This window comes from Rutidosis leptorrhynchoides, chromosome 4 (assembly GCF_046630445.1).
Source record: "Rutidosis leptorrhynchoides isolate AG116_Rl617_1_P2 chromosome 4, CSIRO_AGI_Rlap_v1, whole genome shotgun sequence".
In the NCBI taxonomy this organism is placed as follows: Eukaryota; Viridiplantae; Streptophyta; class Magnoliopsida; order Asterales; family Asteraceae; genus Rutidosis; species Rutidosis leptorrhynchoides.
The window spans coordinates 638,908,215-638,922,345 of NC_092336.1; positions in this window are offsets into that span (position 1 = coordinate 638,908,215).

The following is a 14,131-nucleotide window of genomic DNA, read 5'->3' on the forward strand; positions in this document are numbered from 1 at the left end:
ACCAGAATGCATGACTTGTTTCTGGACGTATGAATTACGTGTCTTTATTGCCTTTGCTGAACGACTTGTGTACTAGCTAGAATTATCTTCACAACTATCTTGTATCAAAGTTATTGTGTGCTATATTTCATGCTTTATGTAAAATAAGCGGTATTGTAAGTTTGTAAAATATTGTATAAAAGTTTGAATGCGAAATATTATTATAATCAGTTTTTCATATAGAATTGTAGTAGTTGAATTGTATATTAGCTACTAAGTATGAACTTAACGGGTAGGTACTACCCGAATTTAAACTTATAAAACACTAATATGAAGAAAAAGCTTTTATAAATGAGTTCATATTATGCTACGAAATACTATTAACTACTCTTAATATTCTGTATGATTAACTTGTTCCATTTGACTATTTTGAAGGAAATGGCACCGACTACTCGACACACCGTGAATATGAATGAAGAGGAATTCCGTACTTTTCTAGCTTCAAACATAGCCGCAGTACAGGCTGCGCTACATACCAACAATAACCTTGGATCTAGTAGTACAGAAAATCGTGTAGGATGCACCTACAAAGAATTCACTGCCTGCAAACCTTTGGAATTTGATGGAACCGAAGGACCGATCGGATTGAAACGGTGGACCGAGAAGGTCGAATCGGTGTTTGCCATAAGTAAGTGTACTGAAGAGGACAAAGTGAAGTACGCTACGCATACCTTCACAGGTTCTGCGTTAACATGGTGGAATACCTATCTAGAGCAAGTGGGACAAGATGATGCGTACGCACTACCGTGGTCGGCATTCAAGCACTTGATGAACGAGAAGTACCGTCCCAGAACCGAGGTCAATAAGCTCAAGACAGAACTTAGAGGGTTACGAACCCAAGGATTTGATATTACCACGTACGAAAGACGATTCACAGAATTGTGCCTATTGTGTCCGGGAGCGTTCGAAGATGAGGAAGAGATGATCGACGCGTTTGTGAAAGGATTACCGGAAAGAATCCAAGAAGATATAAGTTCACACGAGCCCGCCTCCATACAACGGGCATGTAGAATGGCTCACAAACTAGTGAACCAGATTGAGGAAAGAATTAAAGAACAGACGGCTGAAGAGATCAATGTGAAGCAAGTCAAAAGAAAGTGGGAAACCCCAAAAACTCCGAAACACATACGCCAGTTTTTAGGACTAGCTGGTTACTACAGAAGGTTCATCCAAGACTTTTCCAGAATAGTAAAACCCTTAACTGCATTAACGCATAAAGGGAAGAAATTTGAATGGAAGGATGAACAAGAGAAAGCGTTTCAGTTATTGAAGAAAAAGCTAGCTACGGCACCTATATTGTCATTGCCTGAAGGGAATGATGATTTTGTGATTTATTGTGACGCATTAAAGCAAGGTCTCGGTTATGTATTAATGCAACGAACGAAGGTGATTGCTTACGCGTCTAGACAATTGAAGATTCACGAGCAAAATTATACGATGCATGATTTGGAATTAGGCGCGGTTGTTTTTGCATTAAAGACTTGGAGGCACTACTTATATGGGGTCAAAAGTATTATATATACCGACCACAAAAGTCTTCAACACATATTTAATCAGAAACAACTGAATATGAGGCAGCGTAGGTGGATTGAGTTGTTGAATGATTACGACTTTGAGATTCGTTACCACTCGGGGAAGGCAAATGTGGTAGCTGATGCCTTGAGCAGGAAGGACAGAGAACCCATTCGAGTAAAATCTATGAATATAATGATTCACAATAACCTTACTACTCAAATAAAGGAGGCGCAACAAGGAGTTTTAAAAGAGGGAAATTTAAAGGATGAAATACCCAAAGGATCAGAGAAGCATCTTAATATTCGGGAAGACAGAACCCGGTATAGGGCTGAAAGGATTTGGGTACCAAAATTTGGAGATATGAGAGAAATGGTACTTAGAGAAGCTCATAAAACCAGATACTCAATACATCCTGGAACGGGGAAGATGTACAAGGATCTCAAGAAACATTTTTGGTGGCCGGGTATGAAAGCCGATGTTGCTAAATACATAGGAGAATGTTTGACGTGTTCTAAGGTCAAAGCTAAGTATCAGAAACCATCAGGTCTACTTCAACAACCCGAAATCCCAGAATGGAAATGGGAAAACATTACCATGGATTTCATCACTAAATTGCCAAGGACTGCAAGTGGTTTTGATACTATTTGGGTAATAGTTGATCGTCTCACCAAATCAGCACACTTCCTGCCAATAAGAGAAGATGACAAGATGGAGAAGTTAGCACGACTGTATTTGAAGGAAGTCGTCTCCAGACATGGAATACCAATCTCTATTATCTCTAATAGGGATGGCAGATTTATTTCAAGATTCTGGCAGACATTACAGCAAGCATTAGGAACTCGTCTAGACATGAGTACTGCCTATCATCCACAAACTGATGGGCAGAGTGAAAGGACGATACAAACGCTTGAAGACATACTACGAGCATGTGTTATTGATTTCGGAAACAGTTGGGATCGACATCTACCGTTAGCAGAATTTTCCTACAACAACAGCTACCATTCAAGCATTGAGATGGCGCCATTTGAAGCACTTTATGGTAGAAAGTGCAGGTCTCCGATTTGTTGGAGTGAAGTGGGGGATAGACAGATTACTGGTCCGGAGATAATACAAGAAACTACCGAAAAGATCATCCAAATTCAACAACGGTTGAAAACTGCCCAAAGTCGACAAAAGAGCTACGCTGACATTAAAAGAAAATATATAGAATTTGAAATTGGAGAGATGGTCATGCTTAAAGTTGCACCTTGGAAAGGCGTTGTTCGATTTGGTAAACGAGGGAAATTAAATCCAAGGTATATTGGACCATTCAAGATTATTGATCGTGTCGGACCAGTAGCTTACCGACTTGAGTTACCTCAACAACTCGCGGCTGTACATAACACTTTCTACGTCTCGAATTTGAAGAAATGTTTTGCTAAAGAAGATCTCACTATTCCGTTAGATGAAATCCAAATCAACGAAAAACTCCAATTCATCGAAGAACCCGTCGAAATAATGGATCGTGAGGTTAAAAGACTTAAGCAAAACAAGATACCAATTGTTAAGGTTCGATGGAATGCTCGTAGAGGACCCGAGTTCACCTGGGAGCGTGAAGATCAGATGAAGAAGAAATACCCACATCTATATCCAGAAGATTCGTCAACACCTTCAACAGCTTAAAATTTCAGGACGAAATTTATTTAACGGGTAGGTACTGTAGTGACCCGAACTTTTCCATGTTTATATATATTAATTGAGATTGATATTTACATGATTAAATATTTCCAACATGTTAAGCAATCAAACTTGTTAAGACTTGATTAATTGAAATATGTTTCATATAGACAATTGACCACCCAAGTTGACCGGCGATTCACGAACGTTAAAACTTGTAAAAACGACATGACGATATATATATGGATATACATATGGTTAACATGAGATTATGATAAGTAAGTATCTCCATAAGTATATTAACAATGAGTTATATACATATAAACAAGACTACTAACTTAAGGATTTCGAAACGAGACATATATGTAACGATTATCGTTGTAACGACATTTAAATGTATATATATATCATATTAAGATATATTAATATATCATAATATCATGATAATATAATAATTTAACATCTCATTAGATATAATAAACAATGGGTTAACAACATTAATTGAGATCGTTAACTTAAAGGTTTCAAAACAACACTTACATGTAACGACTAACGATGACTTAACGACTCAGTTAAAATGTATATACATGTAGTGTATTTAGATGTATTAAAATACTTTTGGAAGACTTCAAGACATATATCAAAACACTCATACTTAACGAAAATGGTTACAGTTACTTTCCCATTCTTTTCTTTCATCAAGAATTCTAGTCGTATTCTTACCCGTATTATACACAACTTCAAAACGTACTTACTATGGGTATATACCAATAGGAACTAGCATGGGATTCCACTCTTGATTATGTCATGTATGACTAATCAATTTTACTTCCACTATGAGCTAGTCAACTAACTAGAACTCCTTTTAACCCCACTCACCACTCACCAATTACCACTCATCATTCACTCCATTTCACTTCTAATTCTCTTTCTAATTCTCTCTCAACACACACACACTATTATGAACGTATTTTTCCAGTAGTTAATCATCATCTTCATCAAAAATCACTTCAAGAATCAAGCTATAATCATCATAGGAAGAACACTTCAAGAACACTTCAAAAATCCCTTCAAGTTTACTAATTTACTTCCAAGCTTTCTAATCCATTCCAAGTAATCATCTAAGAGCAAGAAACCTTTGTTATATACAGTAGGTTATCTTTCTTATTCAAGGTAATATTCATATTCAAACTTTAATTCAATTTCTATAACTATAAACTATCTTAATTCGAGTAAAAATCTTACTTGAACTTGTTTTTGTGTCATGATCCTACTTCAAGAACTTTCAAGCCATCCAAGATCCTTTGAAGCTAGATCATTTCTTGTCACTTCCAGTAGGTTTACCTACTAAACTTGAGGTAGTAATGATGTTCATAACATCATTCAATTCATATATATATAACTATCTTATTCGAAGGTTTAAACTCGTAATCACTAGAACATAGTTTAGTTAATTTTAAACTTGTTCGCAAATAAAAGTTAATCTTTCTAACTTGACTTTTAAAATCAACTAAACACATGTTATATATCTATATGATATGCTAACTTAATGATTTAAAACCTGGAAACACGAAAAACACCGTAAAACCGGATTTACGCCGTCGTAGTAACACCGCGGGCTGTTTTGGGTTAGTTAATTAAAAACTATGATAAACTTTGATTTAAAAGTTGTTATTCTGAGAAAATGATTTTTATTATGAACATGAAACTATATCCAAAAATTATGGTTAAACTCAAAGTGGAAGTATGTTTTCTAAAATGGTCATCTAGACGTCGTTCTTTCGACTGAAATGACTACCTTTACAAAAATGACTTGTAACTTATTTTTCCGACTATAAACCTATACTTTTTCTGTTTAGATTCATAAAATAGAGTTCAATATGAAACCATAGCAATTTGATTCACTCAAAACGGATTTAAAATGAAGAAGTTATGGGTAAAACAAGATTGGATAATTTTTCTCATTTTAGCTACGTGAAAATTGGTAACAAATCTATTCCAACCATAACTTAATCAACTTGTATTGTATATTATGTAATCTTGAGATACCATAGACACGTATACAATGTTTCGACCTATCATGTCGACACATCTATATATATTTCAGAACAACCATAGACACTCTATATGTGAATGTTGGAGTTAGCTATACAGGGTTGAGGTTGATTCCAAAATATATATAGTTTGAGTTGTGATCAATACTGAGATACGTATACACTGGGTCGTGGATTGATTCAAGATAATATTTATCGATTTATTTCTGTACATCTAACTGTGGACAACTAGTTGTAGGTTACTAACGAGGACAACTGACTTAATAAACTTAAAACATCAAAATATATTAAAAGTGTTGTAAATATATTTTGAACATACTTTGATATATATGTATATATTGTTATAGGTTCGTGAATCAACCAGTGGCCAAGTCTTACTTCCCGACGAAGTAAAAATCTGTGAAAGTGAGTTATAGTCCCACTTTTAAAATCTAATATTTTTGGGATGAGAATACATGCAGGTTTTATAAATGATTTACAAAATAGACACAAGTACGTGAAACTACATTTTATGGTTGAATTATCGAAATCGAATATGCCCCTTTTTATTAAGTCTGGTAATCTATGAATTAGAGAACAGACACCCTAATTGACGCGAATCCTAAAGATAAATCTATTGGGCCTAACAAACCTCATCCAAAGTACCGGATGCTTTAGTACTTCGAAATTTATATCATATCCGAAGGGTGTCCCGGAAAGATGGGGATATTCTTATATATGCAGCTTGTTAATGTCGGTTACCAGGTGTTCACCATATGAATGATTTTTATCTCTATGTATGGGATGTGTATTGAAATATGAAATCTTGTGGTCTATTGTTACGATTTGATATATATAGGTTAAACCTATAACTCACCAACATTTTTGTTGACGTTTAAAGCATGTTTATTCTCAGGTGAATACTAAGAGCTTCCGCTGTTGCATACTAAAATAAGGACAAGATTTGGAGTCCATGTTTGTATGATATTGTGTAAAAACTGCATTCAAGAAACTGATTTCGATGTAACATATTTGTATTGTAAACCATTATGTAATGGTCGTGTTTAAACAGGATATTTTAGATTATCATTATTTGATAATCTACGTAAAGCTTTTTAAACCTTTATTTATGAAATAAAGGTTATGGTTTGTTTTAAAAATGAATGCAGTCTTTGAAAAACGTCTCATATAGAGGTCAAAACCTCGCAACGAAATCAATTAATATGGAACGTTTTTAATCAATAAGAACGGGACATTTCAGTTAACACACGTTATCATGTGAGAGAGTAAAAATTACATTTATGTGTCAAGTCTACCTGACAAAAACTCACTGTTGTGTTATCATGTTTATGTGTAACCATCTTTCTTTATTTTATTTTATTTTTTTTTTTTAACGGAAGCCATCTTCTTTGTCATAATGATTTTTGATTAATTTTGATAGAATATCATTTTATGTCAGACGAATTGTGTTATATTCTTACATAGGGTTTTGATGTTACTTTTTGTCTGTTTTGAATTTTGATTGTGAAAGGGGCACGTTTTAACCTAATCTCATAACTTATCGATTTTGCTTCAATATCCATCTATGTGCCTGTATTGTTGATTGTCTTTTATCTCTCAACGTTGATCTACTCAAGGTCATTAACTGTTATCATATATATATATTTGTTATCATTTTGCCCCAAGTTTGTTATGAATTAAGGATTTACTAATTTGATAGGATGTGTGTGGAACTATGTAGTCGAATGCGTTTATAGAGTGTTGATGATTTTAGTGTCACTGTCATTTTGTGTTATAAGTGATTTACTTGAGACAATGGGGTTTCGAGTTAAGCTCAAATACAAGTTAGGAGAGTGTGGAGTGCACGCTTGTATAAGCTAACTTGATTAATCCTAGTGAAAGGTTATGTTTGTAAGTTGGTGTCTTTTTGCCAAAAGACACAACTCTTTATGAATATGTGTCATTATTAATGAAATGGTGTAACTTATAATAAAATGGTGTCTTAACCTTTTAATCATAAGGTGTGACTTTTCATGGAAACTTTTATACCAAAAGATGCATCTTTTCATGGTGACCTTTCATAATCTATATATAGATGATCCTTGTCTCATTTTCTATGATGATGAAAAATTGAACATTCATAATAAACTCTTTGTTCTTGACTCTAATTTGAATTGCATATATTGGAGTTGTGCCTTTGTCTTATCCTGAATAAAGATTTCGTGTAACCCTAAGGCAATCTATGTATAGGGTCGAAATACTTTATCGCGAAAGTGATTACACGATTCGAAGGTTTATCCGGCATTCAAACCCTATGATCCAACAAAGCGATAAAGTATATTCGTGGTGATAAACTTTGATGAATCTTGAAAAGACAAAGGCAACGGTGGAATAATTTTTGGAAAGCATAAGGTTGAAGAATATTTCTTATGGTGGAACAATCAACTTGAGAGTACGCATTTTCTACCCATCTTGTTTAAATCTTATGCCATGTGTAATGACCCGCACTTTTTCGATCATTCTATACTTATAAGATTAATATTTACATAAATTAAACCTTACCAACATGATAAGCAATCCAAATTGTTGAGATTTATGTTTTTGAAATGAGTTTTACACAATGTTTGACCGTCTAGTTTGATCGATGATATCACGAACTATATAACATATGATAATTATACGTTTGTGTATATATATGTATATATACATATTTAACATGATCTAAGGATGTTTTAATACCTCATTTTGTATTAATAACAATAAGTTATAAGTATATTTTGAAACTACTAACTTAAGTTTTCAAAACGATAACCATACGTAACGTTAATTGACATAAATACTTATGACCTATAATGTTTATACATATATCGTATAAGTAATGTATTTAATCACTTTTTAAGGACTTAAATACATAAAACAATATAAGTGTATTCACAAAAGATAGCTATATTTGAATCCTCATTCCATTTTTCACAAAATTTCTATACGTATATCTAGAGTATATGTACTCGTATCATACCTAGCTCCTATACGTATTTACTATTGGTATATACACATAAAATCACCACCAACCAGCCCTTGTTCAATGCCTTATGTATAAGGTAATTACTTTGTATGATTGCTTGACTAAATACATAAGATTACAAGCTTGAAATTTGTCCATGTCCCCCCCCTTGATCACGTTTTTAAGGAGTAAGAAGTATTCCATTTTTTATTCACTTTTACTTCAAATCTTTAGCTAAAAACACACACACTCTCAAGAGCCTTAAACTCCATAACCATTCAGCAAGAAACCATGAAGATCTAGCCATAGAAACAAGCCTTAAACACCATAAGAAAACCTTTACAAAAACACTTCAAGAATCCCTTCCAAGAACATAAACTTACTTCCAATCTTTCATCCAATTCCATCACCCTTTTGGTTCTAGGTTCTTACTCCTCTTTTACAGCAATCTTGTCCAAGTAACTGGAGGTAGTAACTTTGTTCATAACCTTATTCGATTCATATATATATAGCTATCTTATTTTGTGGTATAAAATTTTAACAACAAGAACATAGTTTGAATGTTTTCAAACTTGTTTGCAAACTAAATAGATCCTTCTAACTTAACTTTTAAAATACTTCAAGACCTGTAATATAACATAAATATATGCTAATTTAACAAGGTATAACTTGGTTTTTCAAAGAACACCTTAAAAACTGAATTTACGACGTCGGAGTGTAACCGGGGGCTGTTTTGGGTTGGATAATTAAAAACCATCTTGAACTTTGAATTGGAGGTTTATATTCTGGAAAAATGATATTTCTTATGAATATGTTAACACATAAAAATTTCATGATTTAATTCAAAGTATAAGTATTTTTAGAAAAATGGTCATTAAATGATATTTTTGTAACAAAAATGATTAACTTCATAAGTTTCACTAAAGTTTGACCTATGACCTGTGATTCCGAATACAAACTAAGGTATTTACAGTTCATATTCTTAAAGAGGGACTCGATCCAAGGAAGTGGCAAGTTGAACCAACGAAAACGGAGTTGTAACGAAGAAACTATGACCAAAACAAGATCGGATATCTAAGACTAGTTTAGCTACGAAAATAATTGGAGAAAATTAAATAAATCACATATTTTTAAAATAACATGATATTTCATATATATGTACTCATAATTTAATTTTATATGGTTCAGGATCACCCGTAAACAATACGAGAAGATTAATCATAAGATTCCCATGATTGTACGCAACACGTCATTTGACAACACCGGTACTTTATGTACGCAACACGTCATTTGACAACACCGGTACCGTGGGTCAAGATTAATCTCGACCAATACATATACGATGGGGGTTTTATTTATTTCGTTGGAGGTTTATTAAACACCTAAAAATGAACCATTTAAAATTGAATTACTAACATCGGACTGCTAACTACGGACTAAGGAATTATTAAAAGTATTAAAAGTATTATAAGTATATATATGTGACGATTGTTTAAAAGAAAAGCTATTGATATATTATATATGGATAGGTTCGTGATATCAATCGGAGACCAAGTCAAAATTACATATCTTCAAGACGAAAGTGAGTATATAGTCCCACTTTTAAACTCTAAGTATTTCGGGATGAGAATACATGTATTTTATGTTTTACGTTATGGACACAAGTAACTGAAAAATATATTCTACGTTGAGTTGTACCACTGGCATACTTCCCTGTAGCTTGGTAACTGTTATTTACAGCGGTATTGTAAACGCGAATCCTGTTGATAGATCTATCGGGCCTGACAACCCCAACCGGACTGGACGACCAGTATTCAACGGTTGCACAGTACTTCGTTTTGTGACTACACTTGGTACAGTGTAGTAAGATTTCATAATAAAGGGAATATGCGACGTGATTAAATGTTAAGTATGGTTACCAAGTGCTCAACCACTTATAATATTTTTATTAAAACATTTATATATGAAATCTTGTGGTCTATATATATATATATTGCTGCCGGCATTAAACCTATATCTCACCAACTTTATGTTGACGTTTTAAACATGTCTATTCTCAGGTGATAACTAAAAGCTTCCGCTGCAACATGTTGAATTTAAGCAAGATCTTGAGTATGCATATTTGTGTCAAAAATAAAACTGCATATCCGAGGAATTGTAATGTAAAATATGCTAGAAATCGTATTGTTATCATCACATGTAAAGTTTGTAAGTCTAAGATTATCGCTAAACGATAATCATCTTTATATTGTCTAAAGCTTGTATTAACATAAGAGTTATGGTTTGTAATGTAAAATAAATGCAGTTGTTCTTTTAAAAATGTTGCATATAGAGGTCAATACCTCGCAATGAAATCATACGTTATCTAACTCGTTCTTATGGTTAAGGACGGGTTATGACATGTGGTATCAGAGCGGTGGTCTTAGCGAACCAGGTTTGCATTAGTGTGTCTAACCGAGAAGTCGTTAGGATACATTAGTAAGTCTGGACTTTGACCGGGTCTGATTTTTAAAAACCATTGCTTATCATTGTTGGTTAAAATTTATATGTAAATATTATGTAGTACTAATGGGTTAGTTGTTGTGTGATAGATGTCGGGCTCAAAACTTATTATCACATTCAGCGACTCCGAATCAGAATCTTTAGATGGTGTTCCAGTCATTAACCTATCCGATGACGAAAATAATATCTTTGGGGAAGACTCACAAATTCCGGATGAACCGACTATAGAGAACCCGGAAAGTGAACCCGAGGAGGAAAGTGAACCCGAGGAGGAAAGTGAACTCGATTAAGAAATACAGGAAATTACAAAAGACAAGTTCGAACTAGGAAAGAAACGAAAGGCTAATGAATTAGAAAATTCAAATCCCGAGTTTAGTAAGGATGATGTGGCACCAACTCCACTAGACACTACCACCCCTATTCCCGCTATTCCTATTCGTTCTATCCCGGCATCCAGTTCTTCAGTCCCACAGCCAAAATATAGGCAGACAGCTAGGATAAGCGTTAGGCGATTCATTGAACCTAAACGTCCTAGAAAATAGATCAAACGATGCGCTGCCGTATTAAACCATGGGATCATATAATGTTTTGTATAATATTATTAGTGTGGTTTGCTTAATGTTCGATGTAAGATAAGCATATGTAAAATAGTGAAGTGTGAAATGCAATAATTTTCCATGGTTAAGTATTATTTAGATGGTAGTAATTGGTTCTGTACTAAGCTATTAAGTATGAACATTAACGGGTAGGTACTACCCTAGATATAATTATAAAACGCTAATAAGAAGAAAAGGCTTTTATAATAATACCCGGTTCATATTATTAATAAGCTATAATGTACTGTAAATATACACTACATCTATAATATTCCATGTGAATAATTATTTTCTTTTCATTCTTATAGAAGAATATGGCGCGATTGAACCGAATGACGGAACAAGAAATCCAGGAACTCATCAATCAGCGAGTGAACGACAGAATGTTATGGGTCGAGGCTGCAAGAGGTGCTGCAGTTAACCCAAATCCTCGTGTGGGGTGCACTTACAAAACTTTTCAAGCTTGCAAGCCCTCATCATTCAGTGGAACAGAAGGACCGATCGGTTTAACCCGGTGGATAGAAAAGATGGAGACTGTGTTTAAAATAAGTGGTTGTGTTGAAAAGGACATGACCAAGTATGCATCGTGCACTTTACAAGATAGTGCACTCACGTGGTGGAAAAATTATGTGAAGGCTGTAGGAGGAGATGTAGCTTATGATACTCCTTGGGAAGAATTCAAAACAATGTTAATCAACGAGTATTGTCCAAGGAACGAGGTTAGGAAGTTGGAAGATGAATTACGAAGCCTGAAGGTTGTTGGTACTGAAATCACCAACTACAATCAGCGATTCATGGAATTAGTTTTGCTATGTCCTGAATTGGTTCCAACCGAAGAACGGAAGATTGAAATGTACAAAGATGGTTTGCCCAAAAAGGTCAAGGCAAATGTTACAGCATCGAAACCTAAGACAATTCATGAAGCTATAACCATGGCAAACGAGCTAATGGATCAGGTCATCATGGATAAGAAAGCATCCAATACTGATGTGAAGGTATCAGGTAACAAAAGAAAGTGGAATGGAAATTATGATCGAGGTAACCAACAACAATCTTTTAAGAAACAAGAAATCACGCAAGGTGCGGGTAGTGGTTTAAGCTTTGGTTATAAAGGACAAAATCCTTTATGCAACCGATGCCACAAACATCACTCTGGTTACTGTAATGTGGTATGCAACAAATGTAATCGAAAGGGTCATCTTGCTGAAGATTGTAGGGCTCTCGTTACAAATACAAATGGTACCAAGACTCCTGCCACTAATGCAAATAGAACTGCTTTGGCTACTGTTACTTGTTATGGATGTGGGAAACAGGGTCATTATAAGAGCCAGTGCCCGAATCCAGAGAAGAATATCGGACCTGCACGAGGGAGAGCATTTGTTATTAATGCTAGAGAGGCGTGTGAAGACCCGGAGCTTGTTACGGGTACGTTTACCATTAATAACTTATCCGCATCTATTATATTTGATACTGGTGCTGATAGAAGTTACGTGTGTAGAGACTTTCACGCTAAATTGAATTGTTCATCATTACCTCTAGATGCTAAGTACATGATTGAGTTAGCTAATGGTAAACTAATTAAAGCCGATAAAATTTGCCGTGATTGTAAAATAAATTTAGCCGGAGAAACATTTAAGATTGATTTGATACCCGTAGAATTAGGAAGTTTTGATGTAATAGTCGGCATGGACTGGATATCCAAAATAGGAGCTGAAGTTGTGTGCTCCAAGAAGGCAATTCGCATTCCTCGTAAGAATAAAACGCCAGTAATGATTTATGGAGAGAAGGGTAACTCAAAGCTAAAACTCATTAGTTATTTGAAAGCTCAAAAGTACTTGAAGAAAGGGTGCTATGCTATCTTAACACATGTTAATAAAGTCGAAATGAAGGAAAAAGTGAAGAGCATCAATGACGTGCCTGTGGCAAGAGATTTTCCTGAAGTCTTTCCAGAAGAGTTGCCAGGATTACCTCCATTTAGATCTGTAGAATTTCAAATAGATTTAGTACCAGGAGCTGCACCAGTGGCTCGTGCTCCATATAGACTTGCACCGTCCGAATTAAAAGAACTTCAAGATCAGTTAAAAGAATTACTGGACCGTGGATTCATACGACCAAGTACTTCACCGTGGGGAGCTCCGATTCTATTTGTTAAAAAGAAATATGGATCTTTTAGGATGTGTATAGATTATCGTGAATTAAATAAGTTAACTATCAAAAATCGGTATCCACTACCGAGAATTGACGACTTATTTGATCAACTGCAAGGATCATGTGTGTACTCAAAAATTGACCTAAGATCGGGCTATCATCAATTACGCGTCAAAGAAGAAGATATACCGAAAACTGCTTTTCGGACACGTTACGGTCATTACGAATTTTTGGTCATGCCGTTTGGATTGACGAATGCGCCAGCTGTATTCATGGACCTCATGAATCGAGTTTGTAGTCCATATTTAGATAAGTTTGTTATTGTTTTCATTGATGACATTCTTATCTATTCCAAGAGTGAGCAAGAGCATGAGCAGCATTTAAGGTTGATATTAGAGTTGTTGAGAAAAGAACAGCTATATGCTAAATTTTCTAAGTGTGCTTTTTGGTTGAAAGAAGTGCAATTTCTTGGCCACGTTGTTAGTAGCAAAGGAATTCAGGTTGATCCAGCAAAAATTGAAGCCATTGAAAAATGGGAGACTCCTAAAACACCAATGCAGATACGCCAATTTTTGGGTTTAGCCGGTTATTATAGAAGGTTTATTCAAGATTTTTCCCGAATAGCTAAGCCGTTAACA